We start from the raw sequence: 24,866 nt of genomic DNA, 5'->3' as shown, positions 1-24,866 counted from the left end.
CACCAAAGCATACATTTTAAATAGTATATTATTAATTAATAAATTTTAGTAATGAGAATATATATATATATATATATATATATATATATATATATATATATATATATATATATATATATATATATATATATATATATATATATATATATATATATATATATATCTTTTTTCTTTTTTTTTTTTTTTTTTTTTGCAAAATGTGTTTAATTGTCAAGAAATAATACCACAATGCAAAAAATATTTATTGGACTCAATAATCAGCTCCCATTTTCTCAAGTCTAAACACTGTTTCTCATTTCTTTCTTTTGATTTTGGGGTTAATATGAGCCGGACATGTTGTTGAAAGTTTTTATGACATTGTACCCTAAAAGACCACACAAATCTTGTGGAAAGCATCTTTGATTTTTCATTATGAATTTCCAAAATCCTCGACAAGCAGTCCCCCAGCACAGATATGTGTGTGTGTGAGTGTGTGTGACCTCTGCTTTCCTATTTATGGAGAATCACTTCCATTGCAGACTTCTGAATTCTCTATATTTAGTTTGCACAGGACTTTCTTAGAGACAAACCTGCAAACAAAGTCGAAACAAAAATATATAAATTAAAGGGACAGTTTACAAAAAGTCTCAGTTACAGTACCATTCACTTTCATTGCATCTTTTTTCCAGACTATGAAAGTGAAAGCTGACTGAGCCTGTCTGTCCCTAACATTCTGGCTTACATCACCTGTTGTGCTCCACAAAGTCATGTAACAACATGAGGGTGAGTAAACAATTACAGAATTTTCATTTTTAGGTGAACTATCCCTTTAAACAGAGTTTAAGAGCAGATGAAAGAAATCTGGTGGAAGAATGGATTTATCCCAGTACAGACCTAGAGAAGGAGTTGTCAAAGATGAGTGTGTATTCTCCAGGGTTCCTGACCTTCAGTTGACCCTGAATCGTCTCCTTGTGAGAGTTACATCTCGTCAGAGGGATCAGAACCTGAGAGAGAAGAACCAAGTTTGAGGGGCCATTCATTATTAAACTAAGCTGTCTAAAGCTGTCCAGATGTCAATGCCCGAGGCGAGAAGAAGTGCTGTGTCCTTCCCTTCTGTTTGAGTACAGCAATATGTGTGTGACAGACAGGGGAGACCGGGGCAAGTTATCACAGTGTAGTTTTTACTGAGTGACTCCAGCCAGGTCTCTTAAGCAACCAAATTGGCCCAGATGCTAGGGAGGGTAGAGTCAAATGGGGTAACCTCCTTGTGATTGCTATAATGTGGTTCGTTCTCAGTGGGGCGCGTGGTGAGTTGAGTGTGGTTGCCGCAGTGGATGGCGTGAAGCCCCACATGCGCTATGTCTCCGTGGCAACGCGCTCAACAAGCCACGTGATAAGATGCGCTGATTGACGGTCTCAGATGCGGAGGCAACTGGGATTCGTCCTCCGCCACCCGGACTGAGGCGAATCACTACACGACCACGAGGACTTAAAAGCACATTGGGAATTGGGCATTCCAAATTGGGGAGAAAAAGGGGAACCCCCCCCCCCCCCAAAAAAAAACGATTAATAAATGCTTAATAATTATTGTTCATTGTTAGTTCATGTTAACTAATGTTGTTAACTAATGTTAACAAATGGAACCTTATTGTAAAGTGTTACCCAAATATTGTATCGCTTTTCAGCGTTAGAGATGAAATGCTAGCTGTGATGTGGACACGCCGTCTGCAGTTTCGCAAAATTTTGGAAAAGGAATTTGATAGTGAATACAATAGGATCCCCCCTTGAGCGTCTTGGCTCCAAAGTATTGGATGTGATCATTTCAACCAAAATAAAGGATGTCGTGGCTAATACGGGACAGTTGGAAACCCTGTGTGGAGATGATAGAATAGTGGCAGTGCAGCTGGATACGTCTCGGCTGCATCAAGCTTTCCAAGCATTTATTTTGCCACCGTCAAACATGGAGAAAAACGATAATTTTACCTCAGGTTTATGCTAAAAATTGCAGAAATTATACAAAATTGCAAGCTACTGCAAAAATTAGGAAAGTTATTGAATTTGCATTCATTCTTGTGGTCGCAAGATCGCAAAATCCCGAAGGGACTGAACTGTTTTATTTTTTTTGTGATGAAAATGATGGTTGCCATGGAAAATAAGTAGACAAATGTCTATTTGTCTTGCCATTGCAGAATGTTATTTATTTTGTTATCTGAGGATTTCTTGAAACAATGCAATAAATGGGATTACCCGAAAAACAAAATATAATATTGAATATTGAATTTACATTTTGTTCAGTTCAAATAAAAAAACGTACACTTGTACTAACAGAATTTCTCGTGACAACAAATGTTTGTTTGCTAAAGATGGTCATATAGCAAGTGTATAAGAACATGCAGATGTGTAGTGAAGGTTGTGTGTTTAACTCACGTCATCTCTCCAGATTTCAGCAGGTAGATCTCGGCATCCTGAACAGAACCAATCGGCTCGTTTGAATCTTCTGTGGTGGTGATGTCTCTGCTGCTATTGTCAGAATCAAAAGCACACAGTTTGTTAACTAACACTTTATAAAGCATCAAGAAGAGTGCACATAGTGTAGCAATCACTGCAAAAATAAGCAAAAGTTCTGAATCAAACTGTAAAAAAAAGTCAGTACATTTCAACTAGAAAAAGAGAAACATTAGATGAAGTTAGCAGTACATGGGGACACATTGGCAGGCACCATGCGGTCCTGTCAAATTTACTCTGATAAATGAAAATAAATCCAATAATGAAACTGTGTTCAGCTCAGCAGGAGCAAATTTAATCTGGTCTGTTATTTCATCACAAGCAAATTCACTGTGTTGTTTACATCCACACAAGTGCAGCGAATCTGTGCTAACAAGACAGGTGTGTGCGTGTCTCACAGCTGTTGTGTCTCTGGAGAGAGTGCAGTGGTGTAGGACAGTGAGTCACTGTAATGGATACAGCTCACTTCCTCCTCTGAGATGATGTCAAACGCTGTATCGCCTGACCAAGAGGACTTCAGCACCCCTGTGTGGACAACAGTCACATTGCACACAGAATTACAGGCCATTATCCACAGAGACAGATAGCAGATTAGGGCAAAACAAACAAGCTGCTTGATATTCAGCATGTCTGTGAGAGTCATTTATAGTGGTAGACAGCGAGACCAGCTCACCAGGGTTATTCTCTTCCTTCTGATCTCAGATGTGATCAATGTCCTAAGGTTCTATTCCAAACCCTAGTCAGCTGCCTTGCTGTTTACACTCTAAGAGGGTTCAATTTGTTCTCCGTGACCTCTCACCTGTGAAACTAGGCGTGCTGGTTTTGGTGGGGCTTGATAGTGGGCTGTAGGGTGGATGTATAGGACTATTCAGACCCGCCTGTGGGTGGTGCTCTGATGCTCGAGTGTAACAGTATTTACAGCAACGCTCCTTTCCGCCACCCTGCTGGCCACTCACAACATAACTGCAGCAGTAGTAACAGAAGGGATGATCACATAACCTGCCACAAAATATGAAAAACTGACAATCTAGTACACATGTAAGTATACTGTTACTACTACTGACTTCATTATAACAGTAATGATATACTGAAAAAGTGCTGACCAATGAGAAGCCTATAGTATGATGTGTGATTGTGTACATGTACATAAAGCAACAATTACATTTTTCTTTTTATTAATTAACTAGACTGCAGGAACTTGTTCTGTGCCATATTTTGTTTGTTTGTAACTACACTGCCTGGCCAAAAAAAAAATAAAAAATAATAATTGCTGTTTGGATTTAAATAATGGTTATGATCTGGGGTTGCTTCAGTTGGTCAGGTCTAGGCTCAGCAATGTTATGAAGCAATAAAATGAAGTCAGCTGACTACTTGAATGTACTGAATGACCAGGTTATCCCATAAATTGATTTTTTCTGTCTTGAAGGCACGGGCATATTCCAGGATGACAATGCCGAGATTTATTGGGCTCAAATCGTGGATCAGTGGTTCAGGGAGCATGAGGAACCTTTTTCACAAATGAATTGGCCACCACAGAGTCCTGAACTGAACCCCATTGAAAGTCTTTGGGACGTGCTGGAGAAGACTTTACGGAGTGCTTCAACTCTCCCATTGGCAATACAAGATCTCGGCCAAAAATTAATGCAACTCTGGGTGGAAATAAATGTTGTGACGTTGCATAAGCTTGTCGAAACAATGTATGAATGTACGCCGTAATCAAAGCTAAAGGCGGTATTGATGGTATTGAGTCAAACCACTCCGTAAATTCATCTCCAGCACATTCCAAAGACTTTCAATGGGGTTAAGGTCAGGACTCTGTGGTGGCCAATTCATGTGTGAAAATGATTCCTCGTGCTCCCTGAACCACTCTTTCACAATTTGAGCCAGATGAATCTTGGCATTGATGTCCTGGAATATGCCCATGCCATCAGGGAAGAAAAAATCCATTGATGGGATAACCTGGTCATTCAGTACATTCAGGTAGTCAGCTGACTTCATTGTATTGCTGCATAATGTTGCTGAGCCAAGACCTGACCAATTGAAACAACCTTAAATCCAAACAGCAAACTTTTTTTTCTTTTTTTTTTTGGCCAGGCAGTGTGTTTTAATAATTGTCAATATTATGTGTTAATTGGACATTTTAGGCTGTTGTTTTGTTGTGTTCTTAAAGGAATATTCCGGCTTTACTTACTCAGCAGCATTTGTGGCATATTGTTGATTACCATTTAAATTTATTTTGAGTTGCAGCTCGTTTTCTTTAAAAAAAAAAAAAAAAAAAAAAAAAAAAAAAACATTACAGTGAGGCATTTACAATGGAAGTGAATGGGACCAATTTTTTGGAGGGTTTAAAGGCAGAAATTTGAAGCTTATAATTTTATAAAAGCACTTACATTAATTCTTCTGTTAAAACTCATGCATTATTTGAGCTGTAAAGTTGTTAAATCCTCATTCTTACAGTCATTTTAGGGTTTGTTGACATTACATCGTCATGGCAACAAAGTTGTAAAATGAGGACACTTATTGTTTTGTGTTTACTTATTTGTTTCAATGTTTTTATTGGTTTTTGATCAATAATTTTAATTATGTTTAAAAATGTATAAATGGTATTTAAATAATTAAAATTATAAATATTTATATAATCTAATTATATAATAAAATGTACATTTTTAACAACATTTAAAATGAACTACACCCTTAAAACACACCATCTTCACTATAAACAACAAATAAGGCCATGTCCAATTACCCTTAACTGTACAACACGTCATCAAGAATCTACCACAACCCGTTTTCAAAGCGAGCTTGGATAAATATATTTCTGTTACTTGCAACAAGCGTTAAAAAACTTTGAGACTCGAGTCTTGTTCCTTTCCGTTCTATCTAGCCATTTTTGAATGCAAGAAAGTTCCCTGTATAAATACATCACAAAAATTAAATTTCCATTTTAAAGTTTCACCCTTTACCTGCAGTTGTATCTGCGCAGCATCCAGCTGAAGTGATTGTGGCAGCTCAGGCAGTATGTGACATCTCTGTCTGTCCGTTCTTCTGCTCTCAGTTTCTGCTCGAACTCTTGCGCATCCGACTTCTGCCATAAAGCATCTTTCTCCCTACAGGGGGCACTAAAGTTCTTTGAAGAGCAGTTCACAAAAATGTAGCTACACTACAGGTCCAAAAGAATGTAGCTACACTACAGGGCCAAAAGACTTAACATTAATGCCTGACTGCACTGAATAAGAGAAAATCTATGTTCCCATTCAGCCATGTTCCAATATTTAGTTGAAAGCCTTCCCAGAAGAGTGGAAGCTGTTAGAGCAGCAAAGGGAGGTCAAAACTCCCTATTAATGCTCAAGGTTGTGAAATAAATGTTCAACAAGCACATATGGGAATGGTGTTTGGGTATCCACATACTTTTGCCAATGTAGTGTTTTTCCTGACGTGTTTAGGTTAACATACCGAATGAGTGAAAACACCATTAGTAGGCTGACAACTATCCAGGGATGCGTTTCCCAAACAACGACGTAACTCGCTGCTTAACCACCATAGTACGATGCATTGTTGGAGAAATTAACTAGCTAGTCATGACTGTTTCCCGAAACCGAAATAACTATGTCTCACATCCATCATTCGAACCACGTTGGTTCAACAACATAGAACTGTCGTTAGTGACGTTACGCAAGGAGGTGGAGTAAATTTTTTTATTATAATAGCTCATTTAAACGTACACCAGAAATAAGTTTAATGTGAGAAAGCAGCTAAAGACATGATATCAGCGTGCACCATGTAATGAGACAGATTCTTCAAATGGGCATGTTCTGTTCGAAAGAGATAACTCCTTTGACCTATTCCCTTCAAGTCTTTACCATCCACTGTGAGAGCAGTGGATAGCTGCAAGATATGGAGCTCCAAAATAACAGTAATTTTTATTTAAAATTCAGTTTGATCTATTATGATTGTTCTCCCCATGATGTACCCTATGTAGGCTGATTTATCCCATTTGGAACAAAGCCAAAAACTACACTTGTGCGTTAACATGGAAACAGAAGCCGTGTTCTCCAACAGAAACAACTTGTGTTAAAGCGCTTTCTCTTAACAGCCTTTATAAGCACTTAAACGGCTGCATTCACGTTTGCATGACATTTCAGAAATGATTTCTGCAAAACTCAGAATAAGTCTTTTTTTTTTATGCATGTAAACATAACCAAAGTCTTGACAGAATGAAAGATATATCTAGAACAAAGATATAGAAGACTCAGCGAAATGAAATTATGTCCACACAGCAAACTATTAAAGGAACTATGCTTCTAACCACAGGTAAAGAGCTTTCAGTTTCAGGAAACACCAAATCATTGAACAATGTTGGTAACGATGGAACTTACGACCATAGTTGGCTAATGATGCTTTTGGGAAACGCACCCTAGGTCGAACATATCACCTTATGAGCTCAATGAGTCTCTCTTCCAGGTTCTTCTTGGTGCGGTAAAGGTCATCAATCTCAGCAAACATCCTCAGCTCACAGGCTTGCTTCTCCTCTGTACTTTTGCTTAAGTTTACATTCAGGTCATAACAGGCCTGCTGAGCAAGAGCCAACTGCTCCTCAGCTCTAGCAGAAACAGAGAACAAGGCAGCAGCCATTCAGAATGTCTAGTAGATGGCGAAAGGAATTCTGTTATTATTTGTTTTCAATTTATGGACTACCTGAAAAGCAGTACAGAAATCTCTTACCTCGATAATTCCTCTCTGAGGCCTTTTATCTGTTCCTCTTTCTGATAAATTATGGTTTCAGAATCACCAATAAGGGTGTTTTTCTTTTCGATCATCTGACTGTAGACTCTCTTGACAGATTTTCATGTGCGGACCCTCTCTGTCACGGTCCTGTCAGTCTGTCAGTCTGGGTTTTTGTCTGATGGGACCATGGCACCATCTTCCCATGCTAGTCTTGTGTTTCGTTGTCTGTCTCTGTGTAAGTGCATGGTTTCGGTTGTATTCCCTGCCGTGCGCTCTTCGGTCTGTCTTGTTTCATGTCGGGAGCATGGTGTCTGGATCCTGACTTCCTGTCTGATTCGGTTTCGGTCTGTCAGGATCCGGACACTCATGCTCCATGACTGTCTGTTATTGACGTGGGTGCATTGCGCTTATGTCATCTTGGCAGCATGCACTTGCATCAATATTTTGTCTGTCTCTCACGAACACGGGTGCGCCTCACGTTGTGCTCGTGTTGCGTGCCCGGGTCGTGAGCTATCTTCATTTTGTTCTGAGGTTTGGTCACTTCAGTCTAAGGTGTCGGGTGTGTGTGTGGCCGAACTCTTGCACAGGTGTCCTGTCTTGTTTTTGTTGCCTGTTGCGTGCATTGCGTGGTGTTTGCCTCGTGATGTATGCTCATCCCTTTATTTGGTGTTGCTACGCATTCTCTTGTCTTGTTTGTCGGTTGGCATGGGCGTATATTGCCTTATTGTCTTGGCGATGTGTGCTCATGCCATTCGGGTGTTTTGTTGTCTTGTGAGAGCACGTCTTGTTTTGTTTCTGTTTCGCCACGTGTCTCTCTGTCTTGCGTCATACCCCGCCTCCTTGTTTGCCCATTATTAGTTTATTGGTCACACCTGCCCTGTCTTGTTGACCTGCTGATTTCTCTCCCTATTGAAGTCTCCTCGTATTTGCTGTCCAATGCCAGTTCATCTTGATTCCAGTCGCTGGTTTGTTTTTCCCCTCTTTGTTATATTAATAAATCCTTTGTTTTTGTTTTTTTAACTCTGCATGTGGGTCCTGCCTCTGACGTTCCGTGACACTCTCCATGTAGAATAAAACAGCTTTTATAATGTTACTGATATGACTGGAGTCTTCATTTTAATGTGAGTGCTCGTGATTTCCTACATATACTGCAAAATTATAATTCATGTCTTTAGGAGTTAAACTTTTTTAATGAGGAAAAAATGTTGCACCTTTAAGTGTTTTTCTTACCGCACTGGAAAATATTTTAGCTTCACTATATTTTGTTAGATTTCTCTGAAAACAAGACTTGAAATCTTATGTAATTTTCTTCTCTAATAAATGTATCTTGTTTTTTAGGATGTTAAGATATTTGTTATGGAAAATGAAACAAAATATTGAGTAAGAAAATTATTTTTGCAGTGTAACAAGCACTACTAATACATTAACATTTCTGATTATGAACATACAATGAAGAATTGTTTGAGAAAACATCACAAAAAAATGTAAATATGATTTTTTTCCCCCAGCCCTACTAATGGTCAAATTATATTTCAGTTTTCCATGTCCGCGGAATGTAGACTGTTTGCATGCAGCCTAGCAATCTAGACTTGCAGACAATCTGCATCTTTGTGCATTGTCTGCCCATATATCTGCTGTTGACTGTGCTAAAAGACTCTCAGAAAGCAGTCGAAGTGTGCATGCCTTGAATATGTCTGACTTGGCTAGAGGTAAAAAGAGTATTCCTTAAAAGGCTAAGCTTTCGACAGTGCATGAAACGGAATGGCACACGGAAAAATTAAGTATAACCTAGCTTTAATTATGTATATTTGTCTTGAGAAAGGTAAGACTAGCAGCTATGTGTATAATGATCATAATACCTCTAGCTCAGAAACTCTGAACTCAAGACTTGAAATTTTCTCAAGTTCAATGTCCAGCCTCTTTCTCAATCCATCCAGTTCCTCATTTAGACCTTCAGTAAAAACATTTCAAAACAACTGTGCAATTAAACTGAACAATACAGACCAAAACCAACATCCATGAGCAGCGTTTACTATCATTACCTGCACTTGGCTCTGGTGGTGTACAGCTCAGCTGGGATTTCAGAGTGTCCTCTCTCTGCCGGATCTCCTAGAAGCTCCTGGCTTCTTTTTCAGCCTGTTCTAGCCTCTCCTGCAACTTCTGCTTAGCTTCTGGGAGTCCCTCAGTTGGCTTTATCTGTTCTACAAGTCTTGAGTTATCTTTACTTATGGCTTCTATTGTGTAGCTCAGAATTTGCACCTCCTCTTGCGCCTCCACCTGTAGCTCCTGCAGATTGGCCAAGAACTCCTCCCATCACAGCTGAGATTCCTCGTTCTGTCCCGTTAACATGCAAACATGCACCCCAAGTTCGGCTGTCTCCGTGTTTGCCCTGTCCAAGGCATCACAAGCCTCTCCATTCTCCATCGCCAGTGTGCTGATCTGTTTCTTCAACACATGAAGCTCTTCTCTCATGCTGTTCGCCTCAGTTTGTAGTCCCACTCGGGCCTGAGCCTCCATATCCCTCTCCTTCACCAAGGAGCCCTCTCGTTCTCTGCAACAATGCAGTTCCTCCACATGTCTGCAGTTTAGTTCTTCCACTTGTGTTTTGAGTTGCTCCGTCTGGGCCCAGAGGTCTTCTCTGGAGGCTTCCGTCACCTCTTGCAGAGACTGGATCTTCATTCTCTCCTCAGAGCTCACCAAGAGCTGTGCTTGGAGCTCCGTAACATCCTTCTGATGTCTGGAGAACTCCTTCATGTTGAGCTCCAGCTGTGCTTCAGCCAGAGCCAAACTTGAAGTGGATTTTCCATTATCTAATCTTGAGGATTCATTGGATGCCTCCTGGAGATGCCTGCAAAACTTCCTCTTGTTCTCCTGGGCCACTTCAACATTCTCATCTAGTTCTTCCAGCTCTGATATACTGTCCTCTTTCCCAAAAATCATCAACGCCACCTCCATTTCCTCATTCTTCAACTGGCCATTGTGTAGGCACTCTTCAAGTTGCTGGTTCTCCACTGTGAGTCCAGCTGACTCCAGCCTGGTTCTCAGCTGACTCTCTGAGGTCTGTGTGGTAATCAGCTCTTTCTCTAGAGCTGTTTTGACTTGTGCCAGCTCCTTGCTGCTCTCCACATTTCTTTTCACAGTCTGGATCAGCTTGGCATTGATCTCCATTAAACTTGTGCACTGGTTCCTCAAGGGCACCTTTCTGTTGCAGCTCCTCTTGCACTTTCCTCTTCAGCTCCTCCAGTTGACACTCTCTCAAAGTGCGCTTTGCATGTCCTGGAGCTGGGTACGGTGGTTCCCTGTTTCCCGCTCCTTCAAAGACAGTGCCCCCTGAAGGCAGTTGATGGTAATTTGCTGCTCATCAGCCTGTTGCATAGCAGCAGCTCGTTCCACATCAGCTGAGGTTTTGAATGTGTCCAGTTTGCCTTCAGTGTCTTTTAGTTTTCCTTCCTGTAGCTTCAGCTCATGAGCCAGTCTCTCAGCAAGTCTGGCCCAGTCTTCGCTCTCCCGTTTGGACTTAATTCTCTCCTCTCCAGCCTCCTTTAACTTGGTTAGGATTTCTTGGATCATCCAGGCTGAATTACAGTAGCTGGCTGCCTGCTGTCCCTTTTTGCTCAAAGCTCCATCAAGCTTCGCAAGAAGTTCCATGTTCCTGTTCTCCGCAATGCTCAGCTTGGCTTCTAAGTTGTGTTCTGATACCTCAAGGACTCGTAGGGCTTCCAGTTCCTGTGTGGTGGTATGGAGACGATTTGTGCACTCTCTGACAGCCTTCACCACCTCCTGTCCAGCCCTAGCTGAACCTTCAGACTGGTCTATTTGTTTCTCTTGATGAAGACTGTTAGCAGCCAATAGCTGTTCTTGTATATCTTTGACTACAACCCTCAGATCATCTGCTTCATTGCTGAGCAGCCGGATCTTCTCCTGAAGCTCCTGTTGTCTCAATTCTGATTGGTCTTGCTCAATGCGCAGATCATCAGAGGCACTACAGGTGATCTCACCCAACTCCCCCAGATCTCCAAGAAGACTGGAGCCAAAATCCTGACCTGGAAGAAACTCCTGAGTTGGTTGCTTGAGGGGAAAAGAGCAAGATTCACATTCATCAGTGACTCTATTGTAGTAGCTAAACAAAATCTTACACAATTAACTGAAATAAAAATGCATTCCCTTACAAGTACAAGTTACAAGTAAAGTGAATTATATAATAAGATTACTTTTTAGAAGAAGTTACTGAACACATTACTTTTTTAATTTACACCATAATACTTGAGCTATTTAGTAAAATAAGTAATGTGCATTACTTTTTTGGAAGAGAAATTCACACAAAAGTAATTAACACATTACTTTCTAAAAAGCATGTACCCTAATTAACTTTGCAATCATTAAATGTGTTAAAAAATTAACACAAAAGTAACTAATACTTTTTATGAAATGTAATTTCATTACAGAACTAGATAAAACAGTTTGTCAAGACAAACTTTGATGTTGGCTTGAGAAAGCTTAGCCTGAAAGTTTGAAGTAGTTGTAAAAGCTTGAAGTTTTAAGGTTTTAAGTTTGAAGTAGTTACAAGTTAAGTAGTAGTTTTAAAAGTTCAAAGTTTAAAGATTATAAGACCATTCAGTCTATCAGATAGATAGATAGATAGATAGATAGATAGATAGCTCATCTGATTGCTAGGCAGTTACCAAGGTGATACTCAAAAGGCTACTTTCTACCCTGACTCCAATGAATGAAACCAGAAGTCTTTATTTTGTTCTGGTGCAAGGATATGTGATTTGTTACTTGTTTGCTAGGGTAAACCCATCTAGTTGCTAGGCAGTTACCACGGTGCTACTCACAAGGCTTCTTGCTACCCTGAATCAAATGAACGAAACAGGAAGTGTCTACAATGTTCTGGTGCAGAGATATGTGATTTGTTACTTGGTTGCTAGGGTAACCCCATCTGGTTCCTAGGCAGTTTCCAGAGTGATACTTGATGAGGCTCCTTGCTATCCTGAGTGAAATAAGTCAACCCGGAAGTCTCTACGATGTTCTGGTGAGGAGATATGTGATTTGTTACTTGGTTGCTAGGGTAAACCCATCTGGTTGCTATGCAGTTACCAGGGTGATACTTATCAAGGCTACTTGCTATCCTGAGTGAAATAAGTCAACCGGAAGTCTGTACCATTTTCTGGTGCAGAGATATGTGATTTGTTACATGGTTGTTAGGGTAACCCCATGTGGTTGCTAGGCAGTTACCAGAGTGATACTTAATGAGGCTCCTTGCTATCCTGAGTGAAATAAGTCAACCCAGAATTCTCTATGATTTTCTGGTGCAGAGATATGTGTTTTGTTACTTGGTTGCTAGGGTAAGCCCATGTGGTTGCTAGGCAGTTACCAAGGTGATACTTAACATGGCTCCTTGCTATCCTGAGTGAAAAAAGTCAACCCGGAAGTCTCTATGACATTCTGATCCTGAGATACCCATCTTAGTGATTTTGAATGGAAGTAAATGGTGTTTGGCTACTAGGGTGTTCTAAATGGTTGCTAGGGCATGGCTAAGTAGTTCCCATGATGATACTTGAAGACTGATTACTCAACCAATTAAAACAAGCCAACTCTCATGTCTGCAGGACATTCTGATCCAAAGATATCACACTCTAATTGAAAGCAATAGAGTTGGTTGCTAGTGTGCTCTAAATTGTTGCTTGGGTGTGGTTAGCCAGTGACCAGAGAGATTCTTATTGGCTGATTGCTAATCTGACTGAAAAGAGCCAATCCCCAAGTGTCTATGACATTCTGTTCTGAAGATATCCTTCTGAGCCATTTTGAATGGAAGTCTATGAGGGAGGTTGCTAGGGTGCCGTAAATGGTTGCTAGGATGTGGCTACACCATTTCCAAGATGATCCGTAAAGACTGATTGGTAGCCCGATTGAAATGAGCCCGCCCCCATGTCTCTATGTCATTCTAATTGGGAGATATGATTTGACAAATTTCTTGCAATGACTGCCATAGTAGGGGGAAAAAAAGGTTTTCATGGGCGAGACCCTTGCCATTGTATGCCTATAAGAAATTTTTGGGACGTTTTTTGCCCCCCAGGGTTGCACCGTACTCCCAATCCCTTAGAAAAGTCATAGCACAGGTGTCGTCAATAGGCCGGTCAGTTTGACACCTAATTCATGGGTCTACTACAAACGGTGCGGGACGAGTTAGGTGCCGAAGTTTTGTACGGAATAAGAATAATAATAATAAGTATGTGAGATTACAATAGTGATGCTTTGCTGCGTAAGCACCACTAATAAGCTTAAATAGCAGATCAGTATTTTGGCTCTCTCAAGCCAACATAATTAGTTATGCAGTAATGAAACGTGTTACTTATAAAAAGTAACGAGAAAAATTAACAAAACAAGCACATTACTTACTATAAAAATATAAATACGTTATGTAATTAGTTATGCAATAATGGAATGTGTTACTTATAAAAGTAACAAGAAAAATGTACATTTAAGTAACTATAAAAAGTATTTTAAACTATAAAAAGTAATTTTCTATAAGTAACTACATAACAAAATAATGAAAGTTCCCAAACACTGGTTTAAATTGAGACAGCTGCCATTCTGTGTTTATGTATTGTCCATGTGAAGCACATAATTTTGAGTATATGATCAGAATTGTCAGTTGTAATATTAGAATCTCTAAAGTGTTACTAAACCTGTGTGCAAGTGCTGACCAAACTGTTGACACAAGAGCAGCGACTGGGTGGTTTCCACAAATGAGCTGGTGAAATAGTCGATCCTAGAGTCTTTCTGTATGAGTAAAAGCACATAAGAAGTATTTTTTGTTTTATTTGATTCAGTTAAGTACTTTTAATGATTATTTAACCATGCAACACATGGGCTAGGCTTAAAAAGTCTGCTAGTTGACATTTATGTAGGAGTCATTTTTTGGAGTTGCCTGATTCATTTGAAAATACTGACAAAGTAGATAATTAACCTACAATTAGTTTTATAATCCTTTGAGTATGTGAAAAATAATTTATTGTAAATTTATGCATAAATACACTATAATTATGCTCTAAAAAACAGATTGCTCACAGAATAGAAAAAGCTACAAAATACAAAGAAAAATGTATGAAAAACAGTTGGTTTACTATTGTGATATATGTGGGTCAAACCATCATACTGTAAATTACCTGGCAAAAGTGGACCAGTCAGAGTCAAGGTCGTGACCTCTGGATGCTACATCAAACTGCACCTCATTGAGTTCATACAGGTGGTTGATAATATCGATGTTCAGATGTGACTTCAGAAAGGGACTGCATTCATAATACCACTCACTGTGAATAATACATCATATTCAGTACATAAACAAGTGAACAGTTCTCGAAATATCAAAGTGTCCATTACTGTACATTTGTTGTAGCTATGAAAAACACTGTCCTTTGGGCAGCTTGTCACAGCTGTACTATCAGTATTGTGATTAGTTGTCACTATTGCATGCTTAATTTGAAAGAGGAAGGAACATAATTTAGTGAAGTCTCTTGTTTCAGGAGAACTGAAAACACCCTGAGGAAGAGAAATTAATGACTAGACGAGTCTGCTCTAAATCAACATTTTCATAACTTTACATAAACATTATTAATGTACAGTATGCACTAATGCATTAAAACTCTACATCTTTACAAAACTCTACAACTCTACAAAATCCATATATTTTTGTTTTATAATAGACTAAAATGTAGTCTATCATTTAAAATGTAGAAAAAAAGCAGACTTCTCTTTTAATCCTCTGAGGTATTTTTGTTTATGTGAAATTCTGACCGTACTTTGAAACTCGAAAGACCAAAAGTGGTTGTGGTTTCCACTGATCTGGTTGTTTACAAGTTTGATTGGAAGTCTCTGGTGCATTTACATACTCAAAGTATTTACTGCTACAATCTGTACTAATCTGAAAAACACAACTTCTGCGCAAAAAATAAAAATAAAAAAAAATTTGCATGAGTGCCACAATTATTCATTTTGAGCAATGTTTCATAATCATACTTGGGTAAAATGAAGTACACATAAAAGGCATACAACTGCACCCAAAAACCCTCATGTTGTTCAAAACCCATTTATTTTTCTTTACAGAAAATGCAGTCTTAAATTTCAGCCTGTTTCTCAAGCAAAGCTCTTGTATGGCTTTAGAAGATTAAATGTATTGTGCACTAATCATATGCGCTACTTTTATGATGCCCCAATTGGTATCTACTTTCACTGTATGGAAAATAGCAGCTTGGACATTTAGCTAAATAACTCATTTTGTGTTCCACGTAAAAAGAAAAGTCATAGGAGTTTAAAACAACATGACATAAATGACAGAATCTGCATTTTTTGGGTGAACTATCCCTTAAGATGGTCATATAAGGTTTATCCGGTAAGTACATTACCATGTGATCTTGTAGTTCATAAGACATTGCTGAAGAGTGTCTGCCAGTCTCTGGTGCACCAGACAGTAGTGAATGAATGCTCGTCCCTTCACTAATGGCTTCTTCAGCTAAACCACACGAAATGAACGCAAAGAGGCCTTGCATTGAATAAACAAGATATGCATGTTTCAAATGAGAGTTGAGAATGACATCTTAATGTTAACTACATATAAATTGCACAATCTTCTGTTCAAAAATGACAACAACACAACTCATTCTCATTTTGTTGATCATTTCTGAAAACACAATCAAATCCTTATGATTATGGAATGACACACTGCTTAAGAACAATAATAACAAACATCACTTATCAATGATTGAAGCAATATTTTTTTTAAAAAGGAAACAGTGTTCTTTGGTTTAAATGTCAGTGAGCAGATTATCTGTAACCTACTGTAAACAATGGCTGTGTTCGAAACGGAACAGCATACTACTTATTGTGCAGTACTTTATACTTATACTATTTGTGCTCGAAATTAAACATTTCAAACAGTAGTATACTACACTGATGGCTGTGTTTGAAACTGAGTAGCATACTATAAGCACTATAAGCACATATTATTTTTAAAAAGTATCTGAAACAGTAGCAGCATGTAACGATAAATGTTTCAAACAGTAGTTTACTACATTGATGGCATTGTTCGAAATTGAATAGCATACTAATTAATGCACAGCACGTACACTATACTGCATACTACTTAAAAAGTATGTGAAACAGTAAGCGGCATGTAAAAGAAAACGTGTCAAACAGTAGTATACTACATTGTTGGCTGCATTTGAAATTTAATGGCATACTACTTATTGTGCAGTATGTGCTCGATACTGCATACTATTTAAATATGTGAAACAGTATGTGGCAAGCAATAAATGTTTCAAAGAGTAGTATACTACATTGTTGGCTGTGTTTGAAATTGAATAGCATACTACTGACTGCACAGTATGTGCTCAATACTGCTTACTATTTAAGCATGTGAAACGGTATTCGGCATGTAAAATGGTTCAAACAGAAGTATACTACATTGTTTGCTGTGTTTGAAATTGAACAGCATACTAATTGCGCCATATGTGCTCTATACTGCATACTATTTAAGTATGTGAAAATGTATAAAGCATGTAAAAATAAACGTTTCAAACAGTAGTATACTATATTGTTGGCGGTGTTCAAAATTGAGTAGCATACTAATGTGCAGTATGTACTCTATACTGCATAGTGCATTCTATTTTTAAAACGTATGTGAAACGGTATGCGGCATGTAATGCTGAACGTTTCAAACTGTAGTTTACTACATTATTGGCTGTGTTTGAGATTGAATAGCATACTACTTATTGCACAGCACGTACCCTATACTGCATACTGTTTAAAAAGTATGTGAAACAGGATGCGGCATTTAACAATAAACATTTCAAACAGTAGTATACTACACTGTTGGCTGTGTTCGAAATTGAATAGAACATCAAGTAAAGTCAAGACATTTTTATTTGTATAGCACTTTTCACAACACACAGTTTCAAAGCAGCTTTACAGAAAATCATGCATTAACAAAAAATTAAACTGTAATATCTATAAAGTCTTAGAGTGATCATTGTGTAGTTTGATTGTATAGGATTTTAAATTGTGTATAAAAATTAAATAATTAAATAATAATTGTAATAAATAATAATTAAATAAATAATAAAAGAACCCCTGTGAACAAGCTGAAGGCGACTGAGGCAAGGAACACAAATCTCCATAAGATGTTGGTTAATGGAGAAAAATAACCTTGGGAGAAACCAGGCTCACTGTGGGGGCCAGATCCCCTCTGGCTAACCAGCATGAATATAATGCTAATATTAGTTATTTATGTGCAGTGCAGGTCATGGTGTAAGATTAGTAAACTAAGTAAGTGTTAAGGGACAGTTTTTAAAAAAATGATTTTTTTTAAATTACTGAACAATGTCTTTGAAGACAATCCTGGATTAACTGCAGAAGTTCACATAGATGCATTGTCCTTTGTTAGTTGGCTGATGAATGCTTTTGTTGGCAGTTAAATTATAGTCTATGTATTCCATTTCAAGAATGTAGTCAATTAATAGACAAAGGTGATGCAGGCAGAGATCAATGAGGCGCATCGCAGTTCAACCAGCAGGTCATTTCGGTGAGGTTCGGTCCATCCTAAGGTTCATACAGCAGCATTTGAAGTATCCAATGTCTTACAGTTGGAGTTGGCATCAGTTCATCCTCTGAAATCCATTGTAAAAGACTCAAGTGTATTATAGTATAACTTTTTATAGTATAACTCCATATGACAGAATTAAATCTAGCATATGATTATGGTGATGAGTTGGTCCTGTCACATTTTGTCTGACTCCAAGAGAGTTGAGAATATCATACATGCTAATCCCAATGTGTCATTTTCATTATCTATGTGAATGTTGAAGTCACCAACAATTAAAGCTCTATCTACATTAACTACTAGATCTGAAAGAAAATTTGCAAATTCACCAAGGAAATCTGAGTACGGCCCGGGTGATCTATATACTGTAGCAAGGACAAAAGACGACAGAGATTTTTTATTTATATTTGACGGTGTCACATTAAGCATTATTAGTTCAAAAGACTTAAACTTATATCCTGTCCTCTGAGTAACACCAGAAACTTCACTGTAAATTATAGCAACACCTCCTCCTCGACCCTTCAGTTGAGGCTCATGTTTATAACAATAACCTGAAGGATATATTTTCATCCAGTTTAAGCCAGGTTTCAGTCACACAGAGCGCATCCAAATTATGACCTGTAATAATTTAATTTACAATTATTGCTTTGGTAGAAAGAGATCTAATGTTTAGTAGCCCTACCTTTATATTATGTTTATCTTTAATAATTTTTTATTTTTTATTTTTTTATTTTTCAAGTTTGATCTTAATCACATTTTTCTAAATGATTTTGTGAGGCGTTTGTGTTTGGTAGTTCAGGGAACATACACAGTCTCTATATGATATCTAGGTGATACAGACACTATGTGTTGTAGTTTATGTGACCTGTGTGACGTCTCAAGACAGCTAGCAGACATTCGGATTAGCCAGTTTGTCTGCTTCCTGACCTGGGCCCCAATTTGTCAAATACTATCACTATTAAGATAAGAGCCAAATTACTAGAGAGGAGAGCAGCACCTTCCCTGGAGGGATGGAGTCTGTTTCTCTTTAGCAAGTCAGGTCTACCCCAAAAACTCTTCCAATTATCTATAAATCCTATGCTATTTTTCGGACACCACTCAGACATCCAGTCATTCAGTGACACTAATCTACTATAAACCTCATCACCACGATGAGCAAGGAGGGGGCCAGAGCATATTACAGTGTCTGACATCATATTTGCAAGTTCACACACCTCTTAAACATTATCTTTAATGATCTCCGATTTGCGAACCCGGACATCATTAGTGCCAATATGAATAATAATTTGAAAAAATCAACGTTTAGAATTAGCCAGCTCTTGTAAATTTGATCTGATGTCAGATGCTCAAGCCCCAGAAATGCATTTAACAATGGTGTCTCTATTTCCAAATTCCTTACAACAGAATCTCCAATTATTAAGGCTCTTTCAACATGATTCTCAGTGGGTGCATCACTGAGTGGGGAGAATTGATTGGAAACCCTAACAGCAACGGGAGAGTGATGTCACTTTGCTGAGCTGCCGAGACATCACCCAAATGCGCTGCTGCAGGGGCTCTAGAGCTGGAATCAAAGTGTGTGTTGCTCGCTGTACTACCATCATCTTTCCATAAGAGCAAAATATGTACATTATTCCAAACTATTGGCTGCCAGTATAAATAGAGCAGTGTCAACTGCAAGTTGGCAACATTTATTTTGTTTATCTGCTATTTGTATACCTCTGAAGGGATGCTTATTTAATATGAAGAGCCATTGTTTGGGTGACCAGTAAAAACAAAAAGGGGAAACTGGGCAACCTTGCTTAATTCCTTTATCTATTTGAAATCTTGAAGTGGTGCCAAATGTGAGTTTAACTGAACTATTACAGCCACTATATAAAGTATGAATAACTTGTATAAAGTATTTCCCTAACCTAAAGAAATCAAGTGTTTAAATAAAAATGTGTGATCCGCATTGTCAAATGCTTTATAGAAATCAACAAATAAAGTAAACTATCTTCTTTAATACAAATCTCTTTAATCAACAATATCAAGTATTAAACTAATGTTGTTAAAAACATGTCTTCCTCTCATAAACCCAGACTGAAAGTCATCTATAACTGTGTCAAGGCATTTTTTTTAACCTTTCTGCAAAGCGTTAAAATATTTCAACTTGTGCGATTAGACCGTTTGAGACCGCCCGACCAGAAGTGATGTATTCATGCAAAATTATCAGCGCAAAGTAAAAAATATCCATAGATTTTGTCCTAAACTTTTTTCTAAACGCCTGCTACTTCTGTATTTTGGACAGTTAATAATGTAGAAGTCAGAAATGATTGTTTACTTTGCAAATATCACAAAATGCTTTTGGAATTACAGTAAACATGTGATTAAATGTGTACATGTGTCATTTATTTCCGCACACACAAAACCTACATATTTAAAATCACATCTATGAATTTCTGATTCATATTTGCTGAATTAGGGTTGTTGTTGCTGTAAATTATCATAATATTTTTTATTTTATTTTTTTATCCCCTTTTCTCCCAATTTGGAATGCCCAATTCCCACTACTTAGTAGGTCCTCATGGTTGTGCGGTTACTCACCTCAATCCGGGTGGCGGAGGACAAGTCTCAGTTGCCTCTGCTTCTGAGACAGTCAATCCGTGCATCTTATCACGTGGCTCGTCATGCATGACACCACGGAGACTCGCAGCATGTGGAGGCTCATGCTACTCTCTGCGATCCACGCACAACTTATCACACGCCCCATTGAGAGCGAGAACCACTAATCGTGACCATGAGGAGGTTAGCCCATGTGACTCTACTCTCCCTAGCAACCGGGCCAATTTGGTTGCTTAGGAGACCTGACTGGAGTCACTCAGCACATCCTGGATTCAAACTCGTGACTCCAGGGGTGGTAGTCAGCATCAATACTCGCTGAGCTACCCAGGCCCCTGCAATTATCATAATATTAACTATAATAACAGTAATAATGATAAATGATACTATTAATAATAAATACTGAGTGAATATTAATCCTGAATTTTACTGAATTCATCCATCTGCTCAACAAAACAGTAATGTCATTCTGAGGTAAACCGTTGGTAGCTTCTCCTTCAATGAACAAAATCCGTTGCGAGCAAAATGAAAATTCATTACGACTGTCACTAGAGGGAGAAATACGACAGTCATATGCGAATGTCGGAGACTGTGAAAAGGCGGCTTAAGTGTGAGCTGTACTAAATCAGGTTAGCCGAGCACACAGTGATGATGACATGCGCTAAGCAGTCTTTTGGCGTAGGGGAGTTGACATTTTTAAAGAGACATGACAAATAGCCTGAAAATCTATTTCAAAGACATGGATTATTGCAAATAATTAATTCACGAAATGTATTGTATCCTAACTGGGTAAATTCAACTATTTGTCATTATTATCTTTACTGAAATAAAAATATTTTGGGACACCCAAGTCTATTTTTTTATTTCTTATGGGGGGCTCCCTTATGCCTTATGGGGGGTCCCGGACCCCCCACCAGCCCCCCTCATTTCGAGCATTGGTTACACTACAGTTGATGCTGGAATTCTGGATTTGCTCTTGATTCAAGTCTCTTTCAAAACTTATACATTTCTGTGACAAAGGAATTTTGTTGAAAACTCAGTTAGCCAGTTGCAGAAAGACCCTTTCATCTGTTTTTGAAAATTTTTACCTTAATCTTTGACTAAATTATAATCTGTGATTTACACAGGTTGATGTGTTTTCACTGATTGTGTTAGGAAAGACAGGAGGCAATTATAACTTTTTCTTTTTTTTTTTTCATTTCATAACTCACAGACAACTACTAATCTACCTGTCATGTTATGGTATGAGAAACATTAGTGTCAAAAGTAAATGTACCAATAATAGACTCATAGTGAGAAAGACTACTAGATAATAGTATTAGTAACAACAGACACATTAAAAGTACTTTTCAAACATTTACTTTTGAGAAAGATTTCATCATATTGTTGCATTAAATACAAACAACCTATTATGAGGCAACTGTAACACCTGAAATATAAATTAATCCACTGTGTCTACAAAAAAAAAAAAAAAAAAAAAAAAAAAATTTAATAATTTCATTGCCTTAACACTCCTTTATATAGTACTAATTCCTCAAGCTGTCAGTAATTTGTGTTTAAAGCAAAAGTCTAAGTGGGACCTACATTATAATTATATTAAATGAGTTAAATTCCTTTTATAAAAATATACTGATTAGCTGATAAGTTGAGAACAATCTTTAACTAGATGCTTTAATAAAACATTGCTCGTTACATATTTTAAAAATGTAATCTTTCAATTCAGTCATACAACTTTTATTTTATTATTTGAGCTAAAATTGCAACCAAACTCACAGTCATGACATAATGTTGTATGGTAACTGCCATCGACAGCATCTGTCATTCATGTTAACTTTTAACCAACAACCTTGTGGTAAAATATATATAATTTAACATTGAAAGGCATCAAAACTTTAGACAGAAGAAGAAAAATACTGAATATCTAAAAACTAATTTTTATATCTCAAAATCAGTTTCAATCACACAAAGTGAAACTTTCACACATAATTTTCTCAGGCAGAGAGAGAACTAGAATTAGTCTCATCACTCTAATTGCCCCCGATCTCTTCTACACACACCAAAAGTTTGTTAGAGTCTCAAACAACGGTGCAGGAAGTAGTGAGAGAGAGCAAAATATAAAAATCACCTATCTTGGAAAAAGAAATAACATATTTATATGTATAATGTATTAGTCTTTGGTTTATGAAGTGTAAAATAATCTCTGAGAGAGACTCTACCGCTAGTCTATCTACAAATGACCAACCCGAGGCAGAGCAGCACTCTGATTTCCTGCTTCAAACCCTCCGGAGAGTAGCAGAACAAAAAAACGGATATCAAAATGTCAGAAAACCAGTGACATGAAACTGCGAAAGAGAAATAAGAAGGTACGCTGGAGCCAAACATGCACTGGCTAAAGAAACTTGTTTTCCAGCAGAGATTTGGGCTCATGCGGTGGATTACCTCAGGGACTGATTTGACAAAGCGAATGCCGTCATTAGCTCCTCTAATCTTGGCCAAGCAGTCACAGAAATAATCCCAGCAGTCTTTCCTGCTGCCCAGAAATGAGGTCTTCTCTTTCTGGTCAAACTGAACAAAATAGTAAACTGTTAAATCTCACAGTACAACAACTCTGTACAAACTTTTACATTTTCATTTGTTCATTTAGCAGATGCTTTTATCCAAAGCGACTTGCAAAGGACTTATGACTGTGTAGATTCTCAATCATCCAGGTCACAACAGAAATGGTCACCATAGATGTTGAAGACCAACAAACAACTAGTTGAAACAACTAAGGCCACATCGTTACACTTACTGTACATGACATTCAGGGTTCCCCATACCTTTTGACCAATTAATTTAAATGACTCTTCTGGTTGTTCTGACATTCACTGCGTAAAGGTCTTATAAAAAAATAAATATATTTTAAAGAGATACCACTTAAAAAGACCAATTTTTTAATCAATGAAATATTTTAGAGCTAAGAAAAATGTATAGTCAGTATAGAAATGTCCATTACTTTTTACATTTTAATATTTTTCCAGGCATAGAAATCACTAATTTTAGAATTCCCTGACATTTAAAGATTTTCCATATCAATTGGGAGCCTATACATTCGACACTTGGTGAAGTTATAACAATGTCACAGAAAATCTGCTAAAGTTTTCCATATTTGTAGTATTATTGTAGGGGAAATGTATTAAATATGTACAATTATTGAACCAGAGCTGAGAGTGCTTCATTATCATTGGTATCATAAAACATCACTAAAGGAATAGTTCATCAAAAAAGAATAGCATAAGAAGGAAACCGAAACAGGTTTGGATGGAACGACATGAGTGTGAGTTAAAGATGACAGTATTTATCTAACCCTTTAAAGGTAAAAGCATCTTAAAGATTGTGTCGTACTTGCAGTAGGTACTGTTTGTAGCAGAACTTGTGAAGGCTGGAGCTGTCATCTGTGATGGGTTCTCCTGTTTCACAATGTGCTTTGCTCAACTCAGAAACAGAATCTGTACAAAGAAACATTGGACATGAGTCCCAGCAAAGTGTTTAAAGCAATTTTTTTTTTTGTTTTTTGTTTTTTTTTGTTAACTGTAGTCAAAATGTGTGGCACAAAACTAAATCAGTCAAATATGTTGGAGCTGTATGACTAAGCATCATACATTCATGGTCATAACTCCAACAAAACTGAGAAATCTTGAGGAATCAAATCACTCATACAGACACATGTGTGCACACACACACACACCTTTTTGACTTTTAAAAAAACCTTTGTTTAGTATGTTTAATAAGCCATTTCCCTTGTGGGGACCTCTGGCTGGGCCCACAAGGATAGTAAAACCTGAGATCACCTACCTTCTGGGGACATTTGGTCCCCACAATGAAGAATAAACATGTACACACACACACACACACACACACACACACACACACACACACACACACACACACACACACATGTGATGTTTTTAATGTGTAAACAATGTAATGTAATCTTAATGTCATATCACGTGTGTGTGTGTGTGTGTGTGTGTGTGTGTGTGTGTGTGTCTGAGTGTGTGTGTGTGTGTGTGTGTGGCCAGATTTGGGTAGTTTACGAGGACGATTTTTTAGGTTACAAACTGATACAAGTGTACAAGGGTATTATGCTATAAATGTGGTTTATGGGGACATTTCTAGTGTCCCTATAATTCAAATTTCTTAAAAAAACATACTAATCTATGCTTTTTTGAAAATGTAAAAATGCAGTTTTTTTGTGAGGGTTAGGGTTAGGGGATAGAATAGTTTGTACAGTATAAAAATCATTATGTCTATGGAGAGTCCTCATAATGATAGCTGCACCAACGTGTGTGTGTGTGTGTGTGTGTGTGTGTGTGGAGAGAGAGAGAGAGAGAGAGAGAGAGAGAGAGAGAGAGAGAGAGAGATTTGTACCATGCAGATCTCTGATTATTCTCTGCAGCTGATTTTCTCCAACTGTACTCAT

At 37.9% G+C, this 24,866-nt stretch overlaps 1 pseudogene; it reads right to left on the bottom strand.

The window, feature by feature from the left end:
• Window positions 1–168: 168 nt before the first annotated feature.
• Window positions 169–24,866, bottom strand: LOC127441227 (FYVE and coiled-coil domain-containing protein 1-like; annotated as a pseudogene).

This window comes from Myxocyprinus asiaticus, chromosome 5, assembly GCF_019703515.2.
Source record: "Myxocyprinus asiaticus isolate MX2 ecotype Aquarium Trade chromosome 5, UBuf_Myxa_2, whole genome shotgun sequence".
NCBI lineage: Eukaryota > Metazoa > Chordata > Actinopteri > Cypriniformes > Catostomidae > Myxocyprinus > Myxocyprinus asiaticus.
The sequence above is the reverse complement of the archived record's forward strand: the minus strand, read 5'-3'. Positions and strand labels throughout refer to the sequence as shown.